The sequence below is a fragment of the Dermacentor silvarum genome, chromosome 10 (assembly GCF_013339745.2).
Source record: "Dermacentor silvarum isolate Dsil-2018 chromosome 10, BIME_Dsil_1.4, whole genome shotgun sequence".
NCBI classification, from domain to species: Eukaryota; Metazoa; Arthropoda; class Arachnida; order Ixodida; family Ixodidae; genus Dermacentor; species Dermacentor silvarum.
In genome coordinates, this window is record NC_051163.1 from 146063730 (window position 1) to 146078333 (window position 14604).

Consider the following 14604-nt stretch of genomic DNA (forward strand, 5'->3'; position numbering starts at 1 on the left):
TTTACAAGGCTGCCTTACTGCATTCTGTAGAGGCTCTTCAAGTGGTTCGCTGATATTTCGCCGCCTTTTCCGATGTCACGGGACAAAAACTGTGATCGCACGTTTTTGATCAGGTGGCACTGATCGAATGCAAGAAAGAGCTTTCGATTCGGTTTGCCAGGCTGGTCAATGCAATGCTTGAGGCTTCCGTTGCACAGAAGCTGCATAGCCAAGACATTGATCTTGTGGTTGTCTGTGACAATGTGCACGACGAAAAATCCTATTTCTTCAACTTCCTTCAGAACGTGTCTCATGAGCATGTGCAGCTCACGGCCAGTGCACTTTCTCGCGAAAAAGTACGCCACGGCTATATTGAACCAAACTGAAAGGCCGTTAAGGACGAAACACAAGAGTGAGTTGGCCAGCACAGGCTCATTTGTTGTTTCTTTGGGGAAGTTCACACCATAGTCCACTTCCCCGATGAAGGCATTCCTTTGCTTGTGATACAGTAGCCGTTGTTTGACGCGCATTTCGTCTACAATTAAAGAGCATGCCCTCGCATGCAACGAGGGATGAGAAGCGAGTTCTGCAGACAGCCTTTGCTTCACGAGTTCGGTCATGCCAACTTCTCCACGTGATGAGCCCATAAAGCGCTCGAGGGTACTTCGACAGGGAAGCCGAGAATACCTGTGCTCCTTACGTGTTCGTATGCACGAGTCGAGAGGTTACGCAAAACCACAGCATGGCGCACTGTCACTTCAGACCACGTTGTTTTCTTCTTCGCGAAATTCTGAACTTGTTCCACTAATATTGAAGCAGCCAGGTCTTTCTCTTTCTCCACAACTTGCAGGACTGCAGACACATAGCATTCTTCCTTGAGCTTTTGCAGTTCCTGTTTGTACTTGTCCACGGTGTTCTTCAGTCGCTCAATTCGCGCGTTCAAGTCTCGCTTCTTAGGTCTCCACTTTCGTTTGTCCATTGCCGAAACCGAGATCAATGACTACAGCTGCACAGCTCTGTCCACCTGCACGGTCGTAGTGATGCAGCGCTCGCTTACGCCGTTTTCCAGAGGTAGCGGCAGTTCGGTTGCGGAGCAATCCATCAGTGATAACTCTTGAGAGGCGACGTCGACGAAGGGCAAGTCATTGAGAAGAAGCGAAGGAGACTCCAGTTGGCTCTCAACTGCTCTTCGTTTCGGCGGTGGTGTGTTCACTGGCGCAGCTGCCTCATGTTTTCTCACAGACGCGTCGCTTCTCTCTCTATTATTGCGATAGCAATTATATGGACACTCAAAAGCAGATTTCTGCCGTCGGCGTCGCCGTCGCCATGAGGTTCCGTATGACGTCAATGGAGATGAAATCGTCGCCGCGCGCCGAACGCGCTGTATGTGCGAGTGAAAGGGCGCGAGGGGCGCGCGCTTGACGGGGAGTGAACGCATGGCGGAGAACAAACGCGCGTTCGGCGCCGTGCTCCCTTAAGGGCTGCAGAAGTTGGCGTCTCTTTCCTCCTTTACAATCACCATATATGTAGAGCAAACGCGCCTTCTTCCGACGCGCGAAAAGCCGTGGGGGAGGGGGGAGGGGGAGGGAAGGGAGGCGACGTTTAGCTGCGGCACCAAGTGCCTATTTATATCAGAGGCTCCGTCAACAGTCACCAACGCCGCACGCATTTTGAGCGAACGCGGGCAAAACGCCGACGGCGTCGACAACAGTTCTGCGTGTTGCCGGTGCTGCGGCATGTCCAAGTTTATACAGCTGATAAAGCTAATATCATTACTCCGTATAGCTCTCTACAAATTTGCTATCGCAATTGATGCTTCGCCTTTCAGGTGAAACTGCGACAACTTTTTTTTCGGACACTGCAGGTACGCAGGATACTCTTCGAAAATGCTGGGAACAGCGTCTTTCTTGAGTTTGCGAATTTCGCAGCCCTCCTTGAAGTCGGAGGAACCGAAGTGTCGGCTGCATACAGTCGAGTAACACGACGTCGTATTCGGTGTCCAGTGGTCCCGAGAAATGACCTTTTAGCCATTTCGCTCGCAGTTCCGGATCGCTTGGTATCTCGTGGAACGATATGCCCGGCGTCCGTTGTTTGCTCGAAGACTTGCAGCGTGGTACGCAGCAGTACGGCATCTTGTCGGGCGCAGGGCACCCCAACTGATTCCACACTGCGGATAGAAAACCAAATCGGTATGTCGAAAGTAATGCAGCATGAAATATTGTCACGTAGTTGACGGTGGGCTGCCTGGTACACAGGCAGACAAAAAAGTAACACTGCGTCGACGATGAACTTGAAATAGAATTTATTGGGCGAACTTGTGCCCCTAAAGCAAGCGAACTCGGCAACCGCGAAAACAGCACGCGCGCCTACGGCGTTCGTCGGACTCTGGCAGCACGAGCGGTGGACCCGTATTTATACCCTCTTGCGTCCAAGATCGAAACGCGTCAAGCGACGCCGCTCGCGTCGCCAGGAACGCGAGGCGGAACTCGCGTTCCGGCCGTATGGGGGGCGTATGGGGTGTGGGGTGCGAGCACCTCTTGCGGAGAAGGCAGGCGTAAATCGAGGAGGAAGGGGGAGGGCAGCGGACGGCCTCCGCTGCTCCACTGCGCGGGCATTAAAAAAAATGTGGTTGATCCCTCTTACATAGGAATCGGTATAGAACACGAAAGTGAAACGTGTCTTCACAGAAGTAGTGTAATGTTTATTGCACATTGATATATAATGTCTATTGGTGTTTTGTGGCTAAAGCGCCCTTAGGCGTTGATGCACCCACGCTGACGCCTGGTGGCACGTCTCCTCCATCACGACTACCAACGTCGATGACCATGAGCAACCGTCGTGCATATGGAAGCTGCACTACGCTGCACACGCTAGCACAACGCGAAAGACGAAGCACGTAACTGACACACTAATACAACGCGCAAGATAAAGCACGTAACTGAATCGTCACCGAGTCAAATCAGCGCGTACAGCGCGTCGTAATTGCACACTGTAAAAAATTTCCGTAATTTTACAGCAAAAACCTACGTAAAATTTACGTAGACCATTCTGTTTTATGAAAAACGGCGGGATTCTACGTAAAAAAGACGGACGTGAGCTCCGTTTTTGAAATACGGAGAGCCGTCCGTAATTTCATGAGGAGGGCAACTGAACATGTTACTAGTGAAAAATGAACACGCAAAGAATATAACGAAAAGACACTGTCTACTCTCACTGCCAGTTACATATATCACCATAGATAACGCTGTTTGAACATTATTCGCGTGCGAGCATAGTAAACACACAAAAAGAAGCAGGTAGGGTTTGAGCGGTGGCGCTGCTTACCACCCCTTCATCGCGCCTACACGCTGGGTTGGATTCCTCCAGCACAAACAACTGTCCGAGTACTCGCTAATGGCGGACGGTGGAGGTGGTGTTCCTCTCGCATTTGTGATTTCACACTAAATAGGAAGGAATCGGCGCTGGATTGTTACACAAGTAAGTGATTTAAGTGTCCTTTTTTCGTTGTTGGTGCACGTCGCGCGTGCGAAATGCTCCGCGATGGCCGGTGATGGGCTCAATTGTGTTGTGTGAGCACGCTCTTAACGAGATTCCTTGGCCATGAGGATTGACAAAGCGACATTGCGAGTCTGTGATAAAGGGGTCTTTCATTTGTTGTGTTGAATGCATACTCACTACAACTGAGACGTGTAGGCAATATTAGCGGCGTTGACGCCTCTAGTAGCTCCTTTGTCGTCTAATGTGGCCGCTGGTTTACGGACGTTAGCATTCCAGTTAGTACTGTGTTGTGCTGTGTGCTCGGCGTTCCAAAATTAAGTGAAGATGTTGTACCCGTTAGTATCTCTCTCGACGCGGTGCAACGTTATGTTACCAATATTCGGTGACGCATTGCATCACAGTGAAATTTTTAGCCATTATTATAAGCTTCGGACGCAGTGCCTTGGCTGGGCGTGCATAATCGCAGTGTTCACGCCCGGGATTGGAAGATTGCTCATGTATGAAGACCTCATTGAGCATGTTCGATGTGCATGCCCCTTCATTACAATCAAATGACGGTGGAGCGTGCTTACTGCCATAACCTTGTGCCACCTGCAGTGGTAGGGAACACGGGTGTTACACGGCGCCCTTTCGTTTGTAGTAGAGCCCGAGCAATCGTGCACGATCGCAATTGAAAGTTGTCCGCGTGATACCCGTTAAGAGTCATTGCAAAGGAAACGGATTATTTTCTACCTGGCAATCTGTATTCTTTTTTTTTTTTGACAGCTACCAGGCTGACGATTAACGTTCTGACGCAGTACGTCAGAATATCACGTATTCTCGGAGGGAGGATTGCCGCTTAAGTTCTGCCCATATGCGGCCGTAATTGTAAAACAAATGCATGCAAAAAGTACTTTTTAACTTAACCTTTACATAGAATAGTGGTGGCCAAACGTGCATTACGGACATTCCAAAGTTATATATATTCCTAACAAGTGTAAAAACAAACCAAACTATATGTCAACACTGATGTTGAAGGGAGGTTCACACTTACTGTCTCGAGTTGCATAGACTAATTTTCAGCTTACACGCATCATTGCAATAATTCTAAAATGCGTGCATGTGTTGTAAGTTATGCAGGGCAAAATTTTTGTCAGCTCATTTTTCTAATAGAAAGTGCTTCATAAAGCTTTTTTTTTGCAAAAAATTAAATGAGGCCATTAGCACTTTATAAAATACTGTGAGCTATCTCACAGCAATAACAGTAACTCAGTGACGAGCTTATATGCAATAGTGTAATTGTATATAAAAATGTTTGTGCTTTGCTTTGGATGACCGGTCAGAAAGTAACTGATATCAGTATTTCATTTGCAGCTGTTGCACCAGTGAAGGATGTCTGTGTGCCGCTTTGCTTTCAGTTTCTCAGTCATGGGGGCCTGCTTGCAACACCAGTGGCAAAGCAGTCTTGCATTGTGCTATTTGTTCTGGTAAGCTGTGCCATTCTATCGTATATCAGTCATGCATATGCAGTCCTAATGGACATTGACTGCAAATGTTGGTTGAATGACAATGCCTATACAAGTATAATAATTGTTGCAGATGCATCCAAAAGATAAATGTTTTGTTCTTCCTGGGGCAACCAATTGGTTCAGCATGAGGACGTCGACTTGAAAGTGGGATTGTTTCATACTTGTCTCGGTTGCACATGAGTTGTGTTCAAAAAACACTAATAGCACCAGATTTCGGGATATGAGGCAACAGATAAAACATGCACCAATAAAAATTTTTCGTTTAGTTTGCCTCTATGAGTATGCAAAAACACCTGCATACTGACCTCTAACACTGTCATGCATGGGCTCTATGGTAACTAAGTGTAGCCATAGTTAAGCTCACTGTTAGCCACTGCTCAGCTTACTATAATAGGTGAAGATGCCTCGACAGATTTGCGTGTGACATTGGAAGGTATCATAACAAGGTAAAATATAGCTTCAGCACACAGCTGTGTCACGTGGTCAGATGACCAAAATATATGAATATATTGAAGGGAATGAACAGCACTACTGCCAGAATGAAGTGAAGGTGAAGGGCACAGCAACACATTCTCTTTATCCTGTCTATGGCACCATTCAGTTCCTTCCTATACATGCACCAACCAGCCCAGTTCAGAACGCTCTAGCAGTTCATCTGAAATACCTTAATTTGTCTAGAAGATTAAGTGTATACACTCTAGCATATGTGGGGGCTATTCTGCGAGTTTTGTATGTTTTGAACATGCGCCATGAGGATTCTTCATTGCTCAAAACTTGATATACAACTGCACAAAGCAGCATCAATAGCTACGTTGCTTCCCCATCTTGTGTCGAGGGTCTGTGCGTGTTTCCTAAGATAGTCCTTGTGTCGTCGTCCTGTTTGTCCTACATAATTGCTGCTGCAGGGCAGTAGGATGTTGTAAACAGCACCAACTACACTTCCTATGATCTCCAGCATATACTTCTTGATGCAAACTTCTTATCTTGACCTGGTCCGGTTGACATTTTCGTACCTGACCAGTTTGTTGGCCCTGAAAATAAAAAGGTAGTTCCAACTCTCCCTAGCAATTTGCTTGAATTGACAGCTTCCTTTGTGTACCTATTGTATAGCAGTGATAGGCCTTGGCTTCCTTGAAGTACTCCGACTGAAGACTTCACCTATGTTCAGCTCCGTTAAATGCTTCTTGGCAACGCATGGCGAAAGGCAGTGCGAACACACTGTTAAAAGCAACCATACTTGGGTCTTGAAGCTCCCCTCCATTTCGTGGTAGTGCCCTTGTGTTCCTGTAGCAACAACACGCTTCAGTGTTCAAGTGCGCTAATAGGAAAGGTCAAGACACTTTTGAGTGTGGGGCATAGATCCAGCACGATGCTCACCACAGAAAACCTTCAAGCCAGATATTGGAGCTTGCCTTCCAGCAGTTTTACTTCCATGAGCACACCTGGCACTGTGGAGGAGACATTAAAAAATGGCTGAACTCCTTGAGTAGCCTTGCTTGGCAACTTCTCACAGACAAAAACACTGTCAGGTAACCGTAAAACACTAGCTATTGTGGGCACCAGTGTAGTAAAGTTATTTTGCTTCATTGGCAACTTTCTCCTCTATATTAGGTGAAGTAAGGCTACTAAATGGGTAGAGTGATTTTCTTCCTGTCTTCTCTGCAGTGCTAGATGAGATCACGTACGGGGAAAAACTACCACTAGACAGTGATCTTCCATTTCTGGACCGCAGGGTTTTCTTTGGTTAGTGTTATGTATGCTGGAGCTATGCCCAATGTTTGGAGGAGGGTATTCTGCCTTCCGCATCGGCACACTCTTTCGCTGTGAAGCTCATCACAGGAACACCAAAAGGCGTCCTCAAGAAATCGAGGCATCACCAAGTGGAGGAGAGCTTCTGAACCCATGTCTAACATTTCCTTAAAGTGTGGTGGCCACTGTTATATCATATTCACAAGGTCAGTCATAGTGTCAAAGAGACTGTTGGGAAAGCTGGAACTTTCCTTTTATTTTTTCACGTCGAGCAATCGGGGTACATTGTGCGAAAAGGGTGACTCGGACCGAGCCTTGACGCAAAGTGTAGCAAAAGGCAGAACAGCAGTTCATCAACTGTGCAGTTGTTGTTTACATTATCCCGCTATCCAGCAGCTGCAACTACGCAGGACAACAAGCCTAGTATATATATGTTTGTCTGTAAACAAAATTCTTTGCCTGCATTCATGTTGTCTAGCCTTCTCCCGTCTTTTCGTGCTGTCCCCAAGTAATCGCATAGGTACACTCTTACATAACTTGCAATTATAAGATTCATGCTTGGGAATATAATCGGAAACTGTGCCATATGGATGACATAATTCATTACACGTGGTGTTAAAGTGGCTGTGCAGTCTGGGTAGGGGCTTCAAATCTGCTTGTTATAGCAATTCATAAGTTGCTTCCAAAACTTGAGATACAAAGATTCAAGCTATGTCTGTGAAAACAGTGCATCATGTTACAAGGAACTGTTAGAACACTCATGGGAAATAGCTCGGTATTGCGAGAGGTTGTAGAAACTTGCTTTCTACAGCATTTTATAAAGATGCTTTTTTAACTCCCGCATCTGTCGTGTTGTCTCATCACAAAACTGTAAACAAATATGAGTATTATGCCTTGAGTTTCAGTAAAGATTACATGAATATGATTAATCCTTTCCGACGCTATGCACACAATCCAATACACCAAGATAGTGCATTAATAGCAATGGCATTGATTAAAGTAAGGATATTTAAAATGTGTCCCGTACATCTTCAAACTCTTCTAATTGAAATAGTGCTGCATGTTTGAATTACACAGGCAAATTGTTTTAGTAAAGGAAGTATGAAGGTAGATGGTTGGGTACTTTGCTTGGTGTATGTAATTGTATGTATGTCACTTCTTTCATCGTTTTTCACAGTGTGTTGCACCAATCATAATTTTCGAATGGCTGGATAGGTGCTATTCAAGCCTGGTAGACATGAAATAGTTGATGTTTGCAAATCTGATGTACTTGCACTGAGTTTTTGCATGGAGTGCACATTCCGTAAACTTGACAAACTCACTAAAGAACTGAAAACTCCTAATCTATTTTACTTCTGTAAGCATTTTATGAATATGAAGATGTAAGAAATGCGGTGAAGCTAAGTTTTCAATCAACACAACTAATTGGCATGTGAATGGGTTAAGGAAAGAGGCTCCTTGAAACAATTTCTCGAAACATCGCAACATACCACCTGAGGGTCTCCAACCTTAACCTCTTACTACTGTTTTGCAAATCACAATATTGACTGAATGCAATATTTTTCTGACCAGTCTTTCATCTAATGTAAAGAAAGTTAACACGCCTAGTCTTACATGAAAATAAATTCGAAATCATTTATTTATAGCACTCACTTAGCAGCAGTTCTGAACTTTTCTTTATCAGTATAGTACTTGTGATTCACCTTTGTATTGCTGAGTACAGGTAGAGATATGGTTAGTTGTTTACTAGAAAGGATCCCGAATTTTCCACCTTCTGATTGTAGCTTAGACCGTCACTTGTACTTCACAAGGAGTGGACTGTGGTAGCTAGGAAATATAGTTTTCCTGAGAATTTCCATGCATGCAATTTTGATTCTGTCTGCTAGCATGTTTGTATTACAGCATGAATTTCATAGATTAGAGGCTCCATGAAGGTACATTCTGTCGTTGAATGTCTATGAGATGGTTAAGCAGGTTGACTGTATCTAGTTACAACTCCTCATGTCCTGTGGCAGTTTCGTTTGTGTGGTTTGGTGCTGTCAGTGTAAGCTTAACATTTCTTTCCTTCTCCCAGGAAGGACACAAGCATTGAGGAGCCATTTGACCTGCCACTACACTGATACGGTATTTGGTAGGCTCTATTACAGGTTTTCTTTCGTGTAGTAGTACCTGCTATAATTCTGTATAACGTGTTCAGACCTTTAGTCAGCAGGCTGTTTGACAACAGGTGTTTACAAATGAATAACTAACAAGATTTTCAAGGTCATCAGTGATGCAATCGTTGCACACTGCTGCATTTTTCTGCAAATTAATTGATGAGCCATCCAGCAAGTGCTGCTCTCCTGCCTGAATGCACAAACCTTCAAATACTGTTAACCCTATATCACAAGTGTACAGCAAATGGAGATGACTGTTCACAGCGACAAGTTCATAATGTTTACTTACATGCAAAAGGGAGTCAAACGTCAGGTACACATTTGAAGTTTTCCAACACAAGTTCATCATCATAGTGCATAAATGAACAAGTAACTTAGCGCAATAAAAATACACAGGCACAAGAAAGGGAGACAAAGACAAGCGCTTGGTGACTCAGAAGTGTGTGACATATATGTTCCAACCAATTATTATTTTCTAAATTTTCTTCTACTGATCCAGGATTCCTGTGACTACTTGCCTTAGGTAACACACTCTGTTGCCTTCTTGCCCTAGAAAACATAACTAGTGCCTTCTTGCAGCCCTTTAAACTGGCAACATCTTCACCACCGACAGTAGAGCATGTTCAGATAAATTCAACTAGACATGCCTGGTGACCACTTAATTTTGGCGAACAAATTTTATTTTAGGCCCGAGCCTGACGACAATGAAATCAATGATATCTTCTATTTTGTTGTAGCGCAAGCTGAACCACAAGGACAACAGAAAGGCAAATTTGACGCACAGCCAGCATTAACGTTCAACAACAGATTCGTTTCCAATTCTCATCACTATATATACCCCGAAAACGTCATACAACACGTGTAAAAGCTCGGTAAACATGAACTAAAAAAAAAACGGGAACCACACGCATGCAGTTTTTTAGCCACATAGATTGACAGACATGTAGACGTTTAACGCGAACAAAGATCGCATCATCTTCCACCTGCTTCTACTCATGATAACTGTTTTTTTTAATCTAGGTTTGCACTTGCATCTTTGGCAATGAAGGGCAAGAAAACCATCAGCAGCCAGGTATTTACTTTGTTATTGTGTTCTCGTAGCCTGTCATTTACACATCTACCAGTTTGACCAATGTAGGACCGTCCACACTCAAAGGAATGTCGTATAAAACACACGTGATGCAATCAATGAATTTGTTTTTATGTTGATTTTCGCATGCAGTATCCGCAATTCTTTCTGGCTTTGTCTTCCTACACAGGCTCCCCAATTTATTAGGAGCTGAAAAAACTATGTTGATATCAGACCTTCCCGCAATCTTTATTCTGTGGGAGAAACTATGTATGTAGGGGGTGACAGCAACCTTTCTTTTATGTCGGTGTTTGTACCATTCACTTGCTCGGAACCTTTTTTCACTTGGCTCGGGTAACCAGCGCCGCTTAAACGTGAGACTTGCCATCTGAAGCTATTGTGCATTAGGTGCCGGCATGGCTTCTTGAGCGCTTCACTGAAACACACCTTCATGATTCCCCCTCTTCAAGTTTTGTATGCACGGAATGAAGTGGTAAAAGTGGCTTACTTGCCCTAGGTTCTTAACCCCAGCAGGTTTTGTTATCGGTGAGCACAAAATTAATGTGAAGGAATCCAAACTTCCCGTCACATGGCTATCCTACACCTAATGCACGATTGCTTCGAACGGCAAGTCTCACGTTTAAGCGGCTTTGTTTACCCGAGCCACGTGCTCATGTCAGTCGCAGCAGGACTGCTTAAAAAGGCACAGCAAAAAGGTTCTGAGCAGGTATATGGTACAAGTACCGATATAAAGAAAAAGATTGCTGCCATGCCCTACATACATAGTTTCTCCCACAGATTAAAGATTGCTGGAAGGAGTGACATCAATGTTGTTTTTTCGACGCCTACTAAATTAATGAGCCTGTGTGGGAAGTCAAGGCCAGAAAGAATTTTGGATACTGCATGCGAGAAGGAACATAAAAGCAAAGTCATTGATTATATCGCGTGTGTTGTATACCGCATTCCTCTTGGGTGTGGAGGGTCCTACATTGGCCAAACTGTTAGATGTATAAATGACAGGCTATGAGAACACAATAACAAATTAAATACCTGGCTGCTGACGGTTTTCTTGCACTTCATTGCCAAAGATAAGTGCAAACCTAGATTCAAAATAGCAGTCATCATGAATAGAAGCAGGTGCAAGATAATGCGCTTAACTATAGACACTAGAAACATATCAACATTTGGTGACGCATGCATCAGTAAGCCTTCAATTTCATTATCCTCGAAAGAGCTTGATTATCTTTGTTCGCGTTAAACGTGTACATGTGTCAATCTGTGTGGCTAAAAAAACTGCTTGCGTGTGGTTCCTGGTTTTCTTTAGTTCATGTTTACTGTGCCTTCACACGTGTTGTATGACGTTTTGAGGGTATATATAGTGACGAGAACAGGAAATAAATCTGATGTTGGAAGTTAACACTGTGTGCATGTCAAATGTGCCTTTCTGTTGTACCTGTTGTTCAGCCTTGCGCTGCAATAAAATAAAAGATGCCATACAAACAAGCCCCTATAGCTACCCTCATTGTTAGTTTCGCAAGAAAAAGAATTGTCTTTGAAAATAAAATATAGAAGCACCTGTTCAGTTGGAAGCATTTCTTTCTGGATTCTGCCAAATCCGTATTTTGATTAATCCCAAAGAAAAAGTGTTGTGGCTATGGCTCTAAGAATATTTTGGCACAGACTGCAGGCAAATAGCATGAATTCCAACTAATTACCATGGAGTATCCCTGCTACGATATAAAGTATAACTTTGAAAACACATCATTGCACATGTTTTAAGTTCAGTGTGTTTTTCTCTGCATCTATTAACAGCACGGAATTTGGCCATCCTGTTGCCATTGGAGCCGTAGACATTTGGGCAAATAGCTCTGCCCTCGTTGACTCTCAAAATCCACGAGAAGCGCTCATATTTGGACATTGCTTTAGTTTGAGCTTTACTTTAAAATTTCTTTAGGAGAGGCGGAATTCCCAAATTAAGCACGTCACCCAAGTAATGCTGTCTGGAACGACATGTTGCATTATTTGTTTGGTTCTGGGGTTGCCAGTCAAGGAATGGACAGAATAAACGGTACTGCCTGTAGCTGCCGCATATGGGGTCCATGTGTACTTGTTGCAGGTTCATTTACGTCGCGAAAGTGCTACAGGTTACTTCGAAAAGCACAGACTGACAAAATGGCAAATTTTTGGAGGAACACAGCGACTTATATGGATTGACGTTGGGTGGTGTGTCTATAATTATAACTTTTTAAGGGGGTGGAGATAGTATGTTGACGCACTGACGACCATAACTTTCAATTATCATTGCTTAAGTAAAAAGTATATTGCACATTGATACTTTCATGACAAAAACCAACCAAATCTGAAAGAGGCTGAAAGGCACACATGTATTGCAAGGCATGCTTTCTTCATATTGTTGCTAATTTATAAGCTGGTCATCTGGACAGTACCTCTGGCTTGGTTGTTTTGCATCGGAATTGTACAACATGAGTGGTTTGAGCTCGTTTAAGAGTGCTTCATTGTTTTGGGAAAACAGTGGAATCTGCAAGGTTTTCTATTAGAGCAGTGAAAGTTGAAAGCCATGGTCCGCAGTATGGTGGGGGTCGTGGTAGCTCTACCTACATGCAGAAAATGTAATCTCTGACTGTCAATGTGCACATAAGAGTTTTGCCTGTTCCAAGTGAGCCATCAAATAACTTGGGTAGATTTCATCTGAAGTTTTTCATGTTATAAGGCTAGGAACATATACCAACAAGGCAGAGTATGACATTTTTTTAGAGCACTGGTAGTTACATTTGTGACTTGGAAATCATTTATTGTAGATGTATCTGACTAAAAACGGTGATGATGGTGGTACAGTAAACCTTGTTACAAGAGGCACCCAAGGAACTCGGGAAACATGTCTCTTGTAACCAAAATTCTGAAAACACTGAGGAGTCGGACTAGACCACTTTATTATACATGAGCACCAAAGTGTGCTTAAACTCATCTTTGATGTGAACAGAGCTGTCTCATGGAAATATGGCTATGGCTCCGGAGTTTGATCACCGGCATACAAAGCGACCAGCACCGTATACGCTGTGACAGATATCCAACTCAATGGTACTCTGTCACAGAGTCGGTGTGGGAGCGCGACGATTATAGAAGCATAATGGCAGAAAATTCAGTGAAATTGGTAGTCTCAACCATGTGAGGAGTGACAGCCGGCTGCAGAACGAAACAAAATAGAGCCAAGGGAGTGAAACTTGCAGCGCATACCGGTTAGTACGACGTTAGCCGCATTACGTGAGCGTGTCTGGGTTGTGTCTCTTATAAATAGTGAAGAATTTGCTCTAGGGACATAAAAAAAGTTGTCCTTAGTAACCGAGTGTCTCTTGTAACCATGTCTCTTGTATGCAATGTTGTTAACATTGCGAACGTAGGAAAACCAACCAAACCATTTTGAAATGTCTCTCATAACCGAGTGTCTCTTGTAACGAGATTTGACTACTAATAAAGAGTCTTAATTGATTGCTTTTTTTTCCTTTTCAGGCAAAGGCAGGAGGCATCTGCAAGCAACCAGTCATTCCGATTCTCAACCAATCCTTCTAGTCAGCCCATTTCTAGTGTCTTATCTTGCAAGTTTTTTTCAGTAAAGCACAATAAACACGCAGTTTCGTTCAGATTCAGGTGGCTTGTTGCTTTTTGGGCACGAATTTGTATGTATGCTTTGTACACGTCATGTACAGAACTCAAATGCAACATGCAACACTGACACGAAGATGAAGCGGTGTAGAAGACAGTTACACAAGGAGGAAACGTGCACACACAGCATTTTCAGTGTGGTGTATGTCCACTTATGTGCATTGATTTCTGCCCCATTTCAAGCTATATCTGATGTGAGTTAGCCATGTTGTAATGTACAACTTGGTATAACTTATTTCAATGAAACAAACAATTTTCTCATTTGCTGGAGATGTACACCCGCATCATCATTTACAAAACAAATTTTGCACCTGTTGATACGAAGCAAGATAAAGCTGAACAAGTTCGTACGGATTCATGGTACAGGCACGCAAGCATAGAAGACATGGACACAAGAAGAACAAAAAAAAAGGTGTTTCTGTCTTCCTTTCTGTTCTTTTTGTGTGTTTTATGTGCATACCTTTACTCACTACGGTCTGTCCGTTTTTAATTCGGAAAGTACGGTGCTCAATTTACAGAATTTCCGTTCTACGGAGCTCACCGTTTCGTATTTGGAAAATACAGACAATTCCGTGATCACAACTACGGAAATAACCATTTTTCATTCGACGGAAATCACCGTTTTCCATTCGACGGAACTCTCCGTTTTCCATTCGACGGAAATCACCGTTTTCCATTTGACGGAACTCTCCGTTTTCCATTCCATGGAAAAATTTTTTACAGACTATCCGTTTGACGGAAACGCTGTTTTTCATTTACGGAAAAGTGTCCGGCAACGTTTTACCTTCAACTTTCACCGTAAACTGAAGAAATTTTTTTACAGTGCAGCCTCCGCGATCAACTTCAGAAACATTTTCAGAGCTAATTGCGGAGGCCACGCTCCGCTGTGCTGAGTACGGTGAACGCCACCTAGGTGGCGTTGGTAGTGCTTCTTGATGCCAGCGTCCCTTCGAATGCTGGCATC

General features: G+C 43.7%; 1 long non-coding RNA gene across 1 annotated transcript; it reads left to right on the top strand.

Moving 5' to 3' along the window:
- Nucleotides 1-4695: 4695 nt before the first annotated feature.
- On the top strand, nucleotides 4696-13618 carry LOC125940755 (uncharacterized). The gene is made up of 3 exons (XR_007463959.1): nucleotides 4696-4943; nucleotides 8809-8865; nucleotides 13488-13618. It is a non-coding gene; the product is annotated as an uncharacterized LOC125940755 (long non-coding RNA).
- The last annotated feature ends 986 nt before the right edge of the window (nucleotides 13619-14604 follow it).